Raw genomic sequence first — 15,442 nt, forward strand, 5'->3', positions numbered from 1 at the left:
TTACTAGTGAGCATTTCTAAGACATCTCTGAAATCTAATGAAAAGCCGTAATTTCATATCCACTTTACAGTGAAATAAAGCAGACACAGCAGGCACATATTCCCATGCTCTACCTCCAGCCTGCAAGTGCTTACTCTCTGGTATCATCCCATGGTTCTACTGTTACAAGTTGCATTCAAGTAGCTATAAGCTAAAAAGCTCATGAAGACTCTGATGTCAATTTAAGGTAGCCATGAAACTCCCATTACATTTTTGACAGGGAGGGAGAACCTCGACAGCAAATATTAAAATGAAATGCATAGGCATCTTTAACAAGCTGTGAAGAGTAAATCCTCTCTATCATATATGAGGGATAGTGAAAAAAGGTATAATTTTTTTTAGTATAGTTGTAAATCTATCTGTTCCTCTGTGAAAGGCTCATTTTTTAATCTCCTGTGGAGTTGGTATATCTATGTATTCATTTATCACACACTTTTCTGTAGTTGCCAACACTTGCCATTCTGAAACTGAAGAGAAGATCTGAGAAAGGCTTTTTCAAAAAACACTTGAACTTTTTAGGCAGTACAAGATATTTTGTCTACTGTACATTTTTTTTTCTACTTCACATGTATTCCTGGTAAAGACTTTTTTTTTTGGTCTTTCCTAGTTTCTCACGTTCTTTGTTCAAACAAAGAAATTCTAGAGAACATTCATCAGAGGCATAAACTGCAAAGGTGCTGTCAACATCAGTGGCAACAAGCAGATTTACAGCAGCTGTAAGCCTGTTCCATTATCACTACATATATTTGAAGTAAAATCTGATATAGCAAATTCTTCTATTTTAAATTTTCTAGAATAAATAATTTGCTAAAAAGCAGCAGCTACTTTTACCTACACTCTGAGGTTTCAAGATCACTTGATCAGAGCAGACAGTGTCCTCATGCTTGTTTCAGAACACAAGTCCCTGATATTTTCTCAGAGGTGAAGAGAAAGGCAAAAAGGAGACAAAAGTAGAAGAGGTAGCCAAACACTTTTAAACTAGAAATACACAAACAAGCAAGAAGCGTAGTACATACTTTGATTTCTTGAGACAAAGGTAGATCTTTTGACTTGATTTCTTCAGATCAGAGTTCGATACCTTTCTAAAGGGTGATTGATTTCACCCAAATACAATTATTGACCTCAACAAAAAATAATATGGATGTAATCCCAATCCATCAAAAGAAAATGATAGTTCTCCCCTGATCTTGAAATGTACTAATCTATAATTAGCTAGAGTTAGCTTTTCTAACTCTGCACAGTAACAAACATTATTCAATCAAAGCTATATTATATGATGTATTTAATCTCAAACGCACAACTTTAGTCATTACTAAAATACTAGTACTCTCCTTCAACGATTAATAAATGTATATTGATATTAACACTCTAGTAGTAAAGAAAGCTAGTCATTTCTTTGCAAGAACCTCCTACTTTCACACAATATAATAATAAAGAATAATTCAAACAGTATCCTGGCAAGGAAAGTGGGAAAACAAGGAGCTCTTTCAAAATAAACATGTTTTCAAGTATCAAAACTTCCACATCAACAGCTTGGGAAGGGACCACATGCTCAGACTTTTCAGTAAATAGAATGAAAACCTGACTTGTCTAGTTAGATTAAATTATCTTTGTTTTTAAAATTAGTTCTGTGGTGGTGGGATTTTTTTCTTTCTTTCTGAAGTCTTAACTGTTGTTTTGCCAGGTAATATCTGTTATCTTGAGTGGAGGCATGCAAACATGCAATGCAAAAAACCAGTAGGCAAGTCAGCTACCTAACTGAAGATGCACCAGTTTGTACCTTCGTAGATTACTCACACAGCATTTGAAGTCACTAGAACTGGCATTAACAGTAATATAAAGTACTATACAAGTTTAGGGCATTTTCAGGCCCCAAGCATGCAATTTATAGATTTGACTCTCACATAGCTTGAATTCTTTTTTGTGAATTGCTGTGATGTTGGATCAGTCAGGAGGACAAAGTCTCAATAGTTTTAGTGCACAAAGCACATAAGCTTTAGCTAGTGTTTTACTTAGTTAAGGTTTTTTTAGATCATGTTGTCTTAAGTTGCCATTGCTGTCAGTAGAATTTGCAAAGGTCTTTTTGCCCTGAGTCTTTCTGGTTTGAATAGGCAATAGTTCTGTTTTATGTCTCCTATTATGGCACTCCCTGGTTGCTTGACTATTACCAGCTACCTCTGGACACCATTTTCATGTGTGTTGTACACTGATTGCAGACCCCTATCCAGCACAAAGCTTTCTAGTAACAAAACTTTTTCTGTAGCAGAGCCAACAAAATGCATTTATATCAGAATAGTGCTTTGTATCATGAGGATGTGGACTTTCTGACCTTGGACTATGAACCTAACAACTGATTTTGTCATCAGATCCCACAGCTGCCTGATCAGCTAGCCTATCTATTTTATGCTTACAATGACATGCAATATTCCAAATACTTCATTTCAGTTGCAACCAAAATTAGTGAGATAAAACGTATATGCAGAGTAATAGAAATTGAAACTGCTGCTGTTATAAAAACATAGATGAAAATGTGTTTTCACACAATGTGTAAATCATCATTGCAAGTAAATGTAACACATTATGAAACACAAATTATCATTATTATTATCTGCATCATAGTTGAAATATATGCATTGCAACCTATTGTCTTCCTAGAGCTCTGCATCTATTAATAATCTTGTTATTTCTCACCCAAACTGATAAAAGTTAAACACTCCATAATCCTCTTATGTTAACCTTATTTACCATTTATTCCTTTCTATGCTTCTGCTAGGAAAAAACCAAAAATCATTTCAGATCATTAGGCAAATACTTTCCTCAGAAATATCCCCTCCAGCTCATCTAATAGGTAGTGTTATCATCTGTACATTTTGCTAAAACACACACGTCATTTTACAGGACCCCTATAACTACACAGGAAATATTATGTTGTACAATATACAAGGTACATTTTATACAGTATGTATATAGTAACACAATGAGTCCTGAAAATACAGTCTTGCCTTCAACTCTAAAAATTATTTCTCAGCTCCTAATAGACAATAAATAATTGGAAATTTAATACAAAATAAATATATCTAATATCTGTTTGAATACACCAGACTTAACAGCTCTACCGTCATTGCACAGGGTTTATATGATATTCCTCCAAAGTTGTCTTATCATTAGTACAAGTTAATTGCAGGCTCCATCTTATGGTCAAATGTTGATGACTTTGTAAATAAAAACGCCGATTACGTATCTCAGGGGCCCAAGAGCATCCACAGCCCTGCCTGTCCCTGAACCTGCCCACAGCCAAGCAAAGTATTCATCATGGCCTGTATAAAAAATAGTGTGGCCAAGCAGGACCAAGGAGGTGACTGTACCACTTGTACTCTGTGCTGGAGAGGCCACACCTTCAACACTGTGTCCAGTTCTGTGCCCCTCACTGCAAGAAGGACATTGAGGAGCTGGAGTGTGTCCAGAGATGGACAATGAAACTCGTGAAAGGTCTGGGGAACCCTTATGAGGAGTGCCTGAGGGAGCTGGGGATGTTTAGCCTGGAGGAGGCTGAGAGGAGACCTAATCACTCTCTACAGCTACCTGAAGGTGAGTTGTAGTGAGGTGGGGGTCGATTTCTTCTCTCCAGTAATGAATGATAGGACATGAGGAAATGGGTTTAAGTGGCATCAGGGGAGGTTTATACTGAACATTAGGAAGAATTTTTTCACTGAGAGAGTTATTAAGCATTGGAATGGGCTGCCCAGGGAGGTAGTGGAATCACCATCCCTAGATATATTCAAAAGATGCAGAAATGAAGCACTGAGAGATATGGTTTAGTTTAGTGATGGGCTTGGCAGTGTTAAGTTAGTGGTTGGACTTGATGATAAAAGTCTTTTCCAACTGTAATGATTCTATGATTCTATGACACTCTCATCTCATCTTTAGGTTATTAGTTGTACTCAAGAACTAATGAGAGAGCTAGCAGCTCTCTTGTGTCATGTGCCTAAGGGAGAAGGTTCTATTTAAAGCATTTTTTTAGTACTGTAAGGGTTTTAGTACTGTTCTAATATTTATTTTCCTTGATTACTAGGTTACCTTTTTCATTCTCTTCTCTGATTTTAGAGCTACTAGAATTAGGGTCATAAAGGGTTTAATACAAAATCTCAAATTTTTGAGCCACAGAAACCTTAGAAAGCCATGGACAATTTTTCCACACTCAGATGATATTTTCACCACAGTGATACTTCATTCTTCAGCACTTTCCTTTCTACCCTAAACTAATCAATCCAGAGCTGAGGATGAAGATACTAATTTGAACAGGTCTTGAATAAATACATGCCTGGAAGAACATACATTTCCTATTGTTTACTCACTGAAGAGAGGAAGAAAATTATAATGATCAAAATAAGAATCCTCTGGATCACGGAGAATCTATCTTATTAAAATTAATTTATGTAGATGGAGTAAATGGGCAACATACTTCTACAAGTCATTAATTATTACAGGCTTCAGATGAATGTCAAGTATCTTGAATATTCCCTGGCTATCTAACTCTCAGGGAGTACATTGAGCCAGTAAATCTTTCAGCTGAAATTCCTTTGTGTAAAGGTTCAAAACACTTTGACTTTCAAAAAGAGTAATATTGAGTTGTTGCCTATAAGGCCATATTTGGCATTATATAGCAGCTAATTAGGGCTAACAGCCCTCCATAATATACTGTTCTGTGCTTATGGATGAAACAGCAAAGTTTCTATGGAACTATCAAGGCTTATTTCTTCTAAATAAGACTAAAATTCTGCAGAGTATTTAGTCAGATTAAAAGGTAAATACTAAGATAACAAATAAAAGGTCCAATTAATAGCCTTGTTTCCACTTTTCTGTCTTTGTGAAGAATGGAGGCAGAGGTGCTTTATACACAGCAAATGAAAGTGGGCAGCCCATCTTAATGGAAAAACAGAAAAGGAGCGAGAAAAACTCAGCCATATAGTCTTGCCAGAGTATAGCCACTGGCAGGGGTCAGGAAAGGGAGAAGCAATGCTGAGTAGAGGGAATATTGGAAAAGAACAGAATAAAAAATATTTTTTACTTGAGTTTGATTACTAAAACAAGACATGCTAGTAAACAATGACTGCTTGATCCTCTCATCTAAAGCACACATAAGTCTTCATCTGCCATTACTTCTAAGCTACGATGAAAGTTTCCCATTGTCTCCAGCATACTTTGTTTATCTAAGGAGATAATTTTGTCACCTTTACAAATTAGTTGGCATGTATATGCATTCACCAAGACTATGCCTCTAAACTCACAACAGTAACATAAAAAAACGTGTATTTTTTTAAAATAAATACCGTGGCATGAAGCTGTATATTTACTAAGAGAACTCTGTGAAAATAACAGGGATTTTTTTGTTCTCATACATAATGTCAGAAGTTTGACCTCTATCTTTTAATGTCAGAAGTTTGACCTCTATCCTCATTCCTATCTCCTTTTGAGTTTTCTCTTTAGCACTCTTCAAAGTATTTGCTTCCAAAATATATTTTTAGCCATCTTCTCTGACTCTGTCACTGCTGAGCTCATAAATGTAAACAGTCTAGTAAAGCAATAAATAACAGTGCATTTGGCAAAAACATGAAATGAGATGCTGAAGTATGAAATAACAGTTGTGCTACTAATCCTTGCCATTATTTCTTACCCCTGGCATTGATTTAGGAAGAGTTTGGGATAACATATTTTTTTCCTCCTGAAAGGACAGCATTAAGGACTATGGACTTAAGGGTTTCAGGAGCACTATTCCAACAAAAAAATAACTAAATGTATTAGACACTCTGTTTAGCATGTGCTATGATCTAAACTTGTACAGAAAAAAAAAAAAGTTAAAGGCACTTAAATATGTTCAAGGCATGCCAAAAATAATGGGAAAGACAAAGTACTGGCCTGCACCAAGTAATCATGAAACATCAGTCACTAACAGAAGTCCCCATCAGCTGTCACATTAGAAGATGCCATTCCAACACCTGGTGCATGAGATTGCCCTGGGTTTCAATAACAATCTGTACTGTCAGAGCTTTGTCACCAGGAGCCTGGGAAGATGGCAGAAAGAAACATATCACAGGTCTCTTAGAGGACAGCAACACTGTGAGGGATGATGTCAGTGGATACATAATGTTCAAGGATGTCCATGTCTTGGTCCAATGATACTAGTCCATTGCACCACAATTTTCTTATCTTTTTTCTCCTACTGAAAGCAATAGGGATTATAGAATTATTTGGGTTGGAAGGGATCTTTAAAGCCCATCCAACCAAAGCCCCCTATTATATTCAACTATACATATAGCCCCCTACATATTCAACTATATAAGTTTGCTCAAAGCCCCATCCAACCAAACCTTGAATATTTCCAGTGAAAGGGTATCTACAAAGAATACTATCTTCAACATCAATAAAAACAGATTTTGACAAACAATGAGTGGTTAAGATAGAAAATAATAAGAAAATAATAAACTCCGAGGAAGCTTTCAGACTGCATCGAGTTCCTGCTTTCAGTTATTTAGCTAAGGCAGTCTGGCAACTGCAATCACACAGTTCTTAAGGACAAAACCTTGTAGCATAACTAACTTCACCAAAAACCTTGTTAGTAGCAGTGGGGATTAAGCATGACCAAGTACAGTAAAGAGACGCACAGACATACATAATCTTTCAGACACCTACTCCAGTGCACTTGTTCCTGATCTAATAGAACAGAATGTCTCAGAGCTCTTAATGAGATGATGCTTGCAAAATGAGATGCTCTGGTGGCATCTGTTTGATGTCTCTGTGGAAACTTTATTTGACTTAGGCTAGTCACTTACAATTGGATAAACTGATGGTTTCTCTTGCTTACACAGTTAGAGCTGGTAACCACTTTAGTAGTATTCAAGCAGAGAAGAAATCAAATGGAGCTGATTTACTACAATACTCCCTGTAAAAGTACACTTAAAGTATAAAAGCAAATGATTGCTTTTGTAGAACTATGATTTGGAGTTTTTAAATAAAAATATGACTCATATAAGTCAGCAGAAAGTATAAAGTAAACTCTGAAGCAATTATAAGACAAAATATAGAAAACAGGGAGAAGAGGACAAATGTCCTTCACTTTCTGCAACTAGAACAAAAAAGATCAATAATTGTTTGCTGTCAGTCCAAAAGGCTTTTGTCTAATTCTGTAACTGAGTTGCTGATGGTAACATGCAAGGGTTTGGTTTGTTTCTTTTTCTGAACAATCATATTACCTGTTTTTTAGAATTAACTATGATATATGCAATTTGTATTAAATAATGTAAGGGAATGTTTACATATCATCTAAGTACTTCTGGATGTATTATTATTCAATAAATCCACAGCCTAGAGCAAATGAGATCATCCATTTATTTTCCTTTTTCTTTTTTTCAGCAGTAGGAATTCAAGGGAGTCCCAGGGATGAATTTAAGCACTCAATTTTGCATTGTTCAAGAGGCAAGAAATGAGGTCAAGTCTCATACGGATAGAAATTACAGTTTTCCTGATATGAAGGTCAGATTTCATGACACCAAAAATTACAGTTTTCCTGATATGAAGGTCAGATTTCATGACATCAAAAACTTATCAGGAGATTTTCCTTTTGGAGCATACTTTATTTTCTGTTTTCAGAAGAACACTGTTCTGTAGTGTGGAAAGAGACTGTAGAAGCAGCAATTTTAACATAATTTTGCAGTGGGAGAGTGTGTCAGATCTGATTTTCACTGAAATAACTGGAAAGACTCACTAATTTCCTGAGAAGCTAGATCAGATTAAAAAAAAAAACCCAACCCAAAGAGCAAAATAAGTTATAGATCATCAGCTGCCAGGAAAGTTTACTGATCTGCTGTATCATATGGTGATCAGTCCCCCAAAACTGCATTCTGGAAAACTTTCCAGTTGCCCAGTGATAGCTGGCATCCCCAGTGTCCCACTTCTTTTGGTATGTTTTACTGTTACATATGCATGGTTTTATATTTTGTTTTCCTTCGGTAAAGTCCAGATGATTAGTTTAACAATAACTTTGATTTTGCTCAGGTGAAGAGCATTAGAAGTACAATACAATTAGAATGATAATAGAATATCATTTGATTGACATGAACAGTTTTCATTGCTTCTTCTAATGTAGACAAAGGATGCACTTGACTTAGTCATCTACAAAAGTCTGCAGCAGTAATAGATCAGTTTCACATTTACCTGCACTTTGCTAATTTACCCCCTTGCCTCTTAGAAAAATGTTTCATGCAGTTCTTGCCTCCTAGAATGTGTAATGCAGTCCTTGGCTGTAGAAATATAGTCTTAAAAATATTCTCCCTCTTCTTTCTCACGTATACTAATTGTTGAAAAAATAAAAGTAATTTAAAAGTAAGGAATTTTTCCATAACAGTGGGGTTTTGTTACACGTCAGAAAAGCAGAACATGAACAACTATTCAGTGCTATAAGCTTAAACTTCATCAATACAGACTTTTTTACAAATCTGAATCATCAAACAAATAATATGGTCTATTTGCATCTTTTCAGCCAGGTAGAATTAAATACAACAAATACATTCATACATAAGAAGAGAAGGACTACAGTTACAAGTCAAATTTTAAAACCAAAATAATGTGCTCAGCATAGTTCCTCCTATAATAATTTCTTTTTTATTTACTTTTTTCTTCCATGTAGCAGCCTTTTTAATACCATTTTCTTTTACACTGATCAAAATTATTCCACTTTCAGTCACACAGAAATGAGTAGTTCACAGTGAAAAGCTGGAAAATTCTTGACTGGTATATTTAAGTGTGTGAAAATACTGTAATACAGATCAGCAGTAGGGAAGTCCGTTTACTTCCATTTCTACTCAACTAAACCTTTGATAATATTGGTGCCATAAAAAGAGGAACAAATGCTTACCTTTATATATTAGTGGAAACTATTGAATAAATAATTTAAATAAAAGATAGTCTTTCATTTGGCATTATAGAAAGCTTCTGGATATGGCAAAATTAGTAGATATCAAAAATATTTTAATGAGGGTTTTGTCATTACAAATCATCCTAAGCATCCTTGTATTACTTAATCTATAGTAAAACAGTCTTGAGATCTTTGTCTGGACAATATTTTCTGTCCATATTAATGTTGTAGCTCTGAATTACTTTTAGCCTAAGAATTTTTCTAGTATGAGATCATAGTATAGGCATTCTTTCCAAAGAAGTTAACAGCTGTAACACTGCAGGTGAAAATTAAGCCCATATTTGAATCTCCTTCCTGTGTCTCATTTTCCTCTGAGAATCATTTCAAGTGTTTCTTTTTTTTTTTTTTACCTGGATGTTTAATAGTGATTTATACATAAACTATGACTTGCAGTGAGGTATTTACAGAACTGCAGTTAAAATAAACATTTTTACTTTAAGATCATCACAAGAGTTAGAAAGAATAGTTAAATATTCATCCATATGAATGGAAGAACAACTGAAAACACATTTTAGGACAACTGTGTTCAGCAACAAGGGATAACGTAATAAAAATATGATTCTGAAAGGTTTATTATAGACAAGGAGAGATAAACAAAATGTAAAAGCAATGGCTCAAGTCCAGAAGATTCTGTGCTTTCCTTATAGTGACAAATTGCCTACAAACTGCTAGGTATTGCCTAGGTAGATATCGAAAGCTGGAGCCCTAAATATGTTTTTTTCACAAACACCGACGACCTTCAACATTTACTCTCTTTTCTTCTACCCTTCCTTATTTTCCTGTGATGTTAATATCGCGTTATCCATTCTCAATTAGTGCATCAGGTCATATTATCAGGATACCTTTGAATCTATATTAACATATATATATTAACATATTTTGTCTTTACAGACATAGAACTGTGGGATTAATTTACCTGAATAACTACAACAAGATTATTTTCAACTAAGGAGATAGGTGGCAGAAGATGAGGAGGAGGAAGAAAAGACATTCTCTGTGAGCACTGTGATACTGCAGAATCACAGATTTCAGGGTTAAAAGTACAAAAGTGGTTTCCTTGATGCTCATGATCCCAGTTAGGCTGCTTACTTTTGAAGAACAAAACCATCTCTTCTTTCTTGTAGCTTTGAGAGTGAGGGGATAACAAAAGAAAACTCAAAACCTTGCTCTGTATATACTTTAGTAGGGAGTACCCAGAAGTCTTGAAAACAACAGAGCCCTTATTCACATCAAGCTTCTCATCTTACAGCCCCATAGGAAGCCTTACATGGCAGGTAGGTGAGCTGGGAAAGACTATATCAGTGGGATGAGATGCTGGCCTGACAATGTATCACTCTCAGCAAAGCCCAACTGCTGATAGCACTCCAAAGTGACACAATGCAACAATCAGAGCACTGTACAAGTCTTGCAAGTGAGCAGACTTCAGAGTAGGAGCAATTTTGAAGATTTTATTCCTAAAACTCACAAAGGACATCCAGAATTAGTCAGGTTTATCTACTACATGACTCGTATAAATCTACCCAACATGTTGACTGCCCTATCAGAAACATGGTGGACAGATCGCATGTGTTCAGTATAGCATTACTTTTTCCAAGGTTTCATTCAAGCTGATCTGGAGTGAAAACATTATTGTGAGAGCATCTAGCTTGTAAAGACTTCCAATACAATTTCACAGCAGGTTCATAAAATCTTCTACCTTGACTTATGGAGCAAAACGCAATTACCACCAGGTGATTCAGATGTGCCAGCAACCATCAGCTCATAGTTATCACGAAACTGAGAAATTGCTATGCAAAGGTATTGCAGAGTAGTTGCATTTAGAGTAATTATGGCAAAAAGTAATTAAGTAAAATGAGAAGAGCACACAGCATCATTTTCTTTCTCTAACAATGGCAATCCATATGCCAGAGATTTCAATCAAATGTCTTAATCATCGTAAGACCTTTTCAGGATGAGCCCACTTGTGGAGTTTTTCTAGAAATATCTTCAGATAGTAATTTATAGACTGGATAATAGTTCAGTTTTATGATGTTTTTTCTTCGTATCTGTGTAGGTCTCATACTATTAGTTACAAAAATAAGAGTAAGCAATGCTAACAGACTAAGGCCAGAAGGGATCACTGTGATCAGCAGATCTAAATACTCTGTAACATGAGCTGCATTTTTTCCCCATAGCAGTGCTACAACCTTGTCTTTATTTTGAGATTTGAATTAAAAAAAAAATAGAAATACAAGACAAATATATCACATTCGTTCAGTAAACATTCTAAGATTATTTATACCCATAGCTTAAGGAGAAGATTTCCATTTAATTTACAAATTTAACCATTGAAACTTAATTTCACTGTACTGGATCTTGATAATTTATCCACACATTTAAGAGCATCAGACCATTTCTGTGTCTGTATGTGATATAGTTTGTCCACTTTTTAACTGTATTCCTCTGTACTGAGTTTACTGAGTGGGACTACAGGGATGGCTTCTGTGAGAAGGTGCTAGAAGCTTCCCCCATGCCTGATAGAGCCAATGCCAGATGGCTCCAAGATGGACCCACCACTGGCCAAGATGGGTCCATCAGCAATGGTAGTAGCACTTCTGGGATAATAGGCACAACTGCAACTGGAGACTGAGAATATGTGAGAGCAACAATCCTGCAGACACCAAAGTCAGTAAAGAAGGAGGGAGAAGAGGTTCTCCAGGTGCCAGAGCAGATACTCCCCTGCAGCCTATGGTGAGGCAGGCCCTGCCCTTGCAGCCATGGAGGCCATGGGGGAACTGAGATCCATGCAAGGAGGCTGTGACCTGTGGGAAGCCCATGCTGGGAGCAGGCTCCTGGCAGGACCTGTGGACATATAGAGACTGGAGCCCACACTGAAGCAGGTTTTCTGGCAGGATTTGTGGCCCTGTGGGGAGTCCACACTGGAGCAGTCTGTTATGGAGAGCTAATCTGGTGTAGGTTAACCTGCTTTAGCAGGTGGATTGGACTAGATGATCTCTAGAGGTCACTTCTAATCCCTAATATTCTGTGATTCTGTAACTGCATCTTGGGGAAGAGGCCCATATTGGAGAAATTTGTGGAGAACTGCAGTTCATGGGAGGGACCCATGAGCTTTTAACTTTTTCTTTCCTCGGTCCAGCTGAGGAGGGCGCATGACAGAGTGGTTGTGTTGGGTACCTGGTGTCCAGCCAGGGACAACCCACTACACCTTCTATGCTAAATTGCTAACAGTTTTCAGTTTAGGTGTTTGGTGTTTTTAAGGACTTCTAGGAAATGTCTTTGTGAAAGCCCCTCTGTTTGCCATGCTGCTTCAGGCAACACAACTCCAGGTATCATCACATTCTGAATTCCCAATTTCAGAGGTTATGCAAGTCATTTTGGTTACACAGAGTTGGTAGTTAACTGAATTTCACAATCATTTCCCAGTACAATAGAAAATTCTTGAATTTTCCCACATATTCTTTGATCCTAAATGTATTAATCTTACTATATTGAAACTACTAATTTGCTTGTGCTAAATTATGAGATTTGATGTAAAAGAACACTGTCATACCCTCACCTCATCTATAAATGTCATATCTACAAGTCATCAGTAAGAATTCTGCATTTTCTTTCAGAATCTTAACATTAAACTTAGCCAAGATGATAAATTCTCTAGAGGTATTACTAGAAAAATCTATGCAGTTGCTGAGATGATTTATGACTGAAGGAGAGATATTATTTTTCCCACTGAATTTTCAATATGGTTAGATGTTTACAAGGAAATGGAGTAACTGCAATGGAAATGTCCCCTCATGGCTAAGAAAGCCAATCGCATCCTGGGATGCATCAAGAAGAGTGTGGCCAGCAGGTCGAGGGAGGTTCTTCTCCTCCTCTACTCTGCCCTGGTGAGGCCTCATCTGGAGTCCTTGTGTCCAGTTCTGGGCTCCTCAGCTCAAGAGGGACAGGGAAGTGCTGGAGAGAGTCCAGCGCAGGGCCACCAAGATGATCAGGGTTATGGAACATCTTTCATATGAAAAAAGGCTGCAGGAACTGAGGCTGTTTAGTCTGGAGAAGAGGAGACGGAGGGGAGATCTTATTAACATTTACAAATATCTAAATGCTGGGTGTCAGGAGGTTGGGGCATCCCTTTTTTCTATAGTAGCTAGCAACAGGACAAAGGGTAATGGATGAAGCTGGAACACAAAAAGTTCCACTTGAATGTAAGAAAAAACTATTTCACTGTGAGGGTGAGGGAGCCCTGGCACAGGCTGCCCAGGGAGGGTGTGGAGTCTCCTTCCTTGGAGGTCTTCAAGACCTGCCTGGACATGTTCCTATGCGACCTGATCTAGGTGAACCTGCTTCTGCAGGGGGTTAGGACTAGATCTCTAAAGGTCCCTTCCAACCCCTACCATTCTATCATTCTATGATGAAATGCCACAAAGTTTTCCAAAGAGAGAATGCTGCACTGGCTATCTGGCCAAGGTGCACCAATGTATCTTCAAATGTCAAGTACATACAAACATTTATATAAGAACTGCACAGTAAAACAGATAGATTAAAGCACACAATTTTAAATCCAAGCCATAGCTTTTACTTTTGCTATTGAAAGTACATTTCCTTAATGATAGAACTGGTTGTATTCTGGTTTCATGCTCACTTAGCTATTTAAATTGTATTAAAATAGCCACTGCTCATTGGTAATACAAATCTATGCATAAATATACACTGATTTGTCTGTCTTCTTCCAAAAGTGGACCCACATACAGGCTTTTGCATAATAGATTTCGATTTCACGTAATTGGAGAAGTTCGCTTCTTTTCATATTCAAATACATGGATTTGGCTCAGCTTACATTTCTCTTAAGCAACATATAAATTACAGACATTTAAATAGCATTAGAATACAAAATACCAATGAATGCCATCAATTTCAAGTGACTTTTACCAGCCTATGTAAAAGGAGGACCACGCCTCCTGCACTTAAGTATTTGAAAATGTCTTTTATAGCAGTGAAATTTTCAAAACGGTATTTCCAACCCATAATGACATTTAGTCATGAAAATCTATTGAGTCATGTGTATAGTCTTTTTCTCTGGAAGTTTTCCTGAGGACACTGCTTGGTTTTAAGTATCATATAAAATTTTTTTCAGAAAAGCAGTTTGCATTTCATATTACAGAGACAAACAGAAATGGTACAAACCTACTGAAAAAACCTTGAAAATTCATGCAAAGAACAGTATAGCTTAAAACAACTGCACATTACATTCATTATACATTGAAACAAACACAGAATTTTAATTTTGTAATCCTCAACATTTTAATGTGTACTGAATACATAACACTAACACAAGCTCTCTAAGCTAGAAGCTGTTCCCTCTGCTCTCAACCTTTCCCAAAATACCACAAATCAGGTTCAATGTGATACATTGTATTGTGAAGCAACCCTGAATATAACTATGTCTAAAATAATGCATTCACCACATTATTTTATACAAATGTTTCCTCACTTTCCCTACAATGCATTTCAAGTAAAATTTGACTGCAATATTAAATATACAAAACTTAATGTTCAATTCTTGGAGACAGTGACAGTATTTTTTTAAAAATGGGGATATAGTAAGTCATGAATAATAAAGTTAAGGTTTTAAGAAAGAGATGCTTGAATGAAAAGTGAAAATGAATACAAATATCAAAGGACCATCACTTAAAACGTCATTAAAACGTACTACTTTGACAAAAATTAACTATTTTTGAAAATGTCTTTTTATTATTTGAATGTAGAAAAAATGACTTCAGAAGAATTTATAAATAGTCAAACAATCAATTAATTTCATTATACAAAATATTGACAGAATATTAAGATTAGAGATGGGAACACCCAACTACGAAATTAAAGTTTTCTCCTTATACAGTGATATAATTTATGTGGAATTTCATTCAGTTTTGTCATATCTTTGTAATCTATTCTAGTTTGATTTAGTTATGTACCCTAGATATATGAAAAATATTAATAAATTCTACATTTTTTGATACAAGATACAAATTTGAGTCAATTCTGGATTTTTACTTTATTACAAATCATAAATACATACTTCTGACTGAAAACTGTGTCACTTAATGACTTGGAAGCAGCTAAAATGATTATTTCTTCAAAATTAGTTAAATGAGGGACACAATTAGCTGAGAATTTAGCACAGCTGAACATACAGGTTACCAAGTCCCATTGTTTTTCAAGGTGCTTGCCTGTTAACAATATGTTGCTAAAGTGTCATTAACTTTTTTTTTCATTTTGGCTACAGGTGTTAAATATTATTTCTGTTCTGTGGTGCACAGTGTGCATCTGGGATAAAACATGTTGGAAATGTATTTTAGGCTATATTAGTTGAAGAAGATTGCTGTCAGAATCTTCTGTATCATAACTCAAACACTCAAAAGCAGGCAGAGTCAACATTTC

The sequence above is a fragment of the Colius striatus genome, chromosome 4 (genome assembly GCF_028858725.1).
Source record: "Colius striatus isolate bColStr4 chromosome 4, bColStr4.1.hap1, whole genome shotgun sequence".
Classification (NCBI taxonomy): domain Eukaryota; kingdom Metazoa; phylum Chordata; class Aves; order Coliiformes; family Coliidae; genus Colius; species Colius striatus.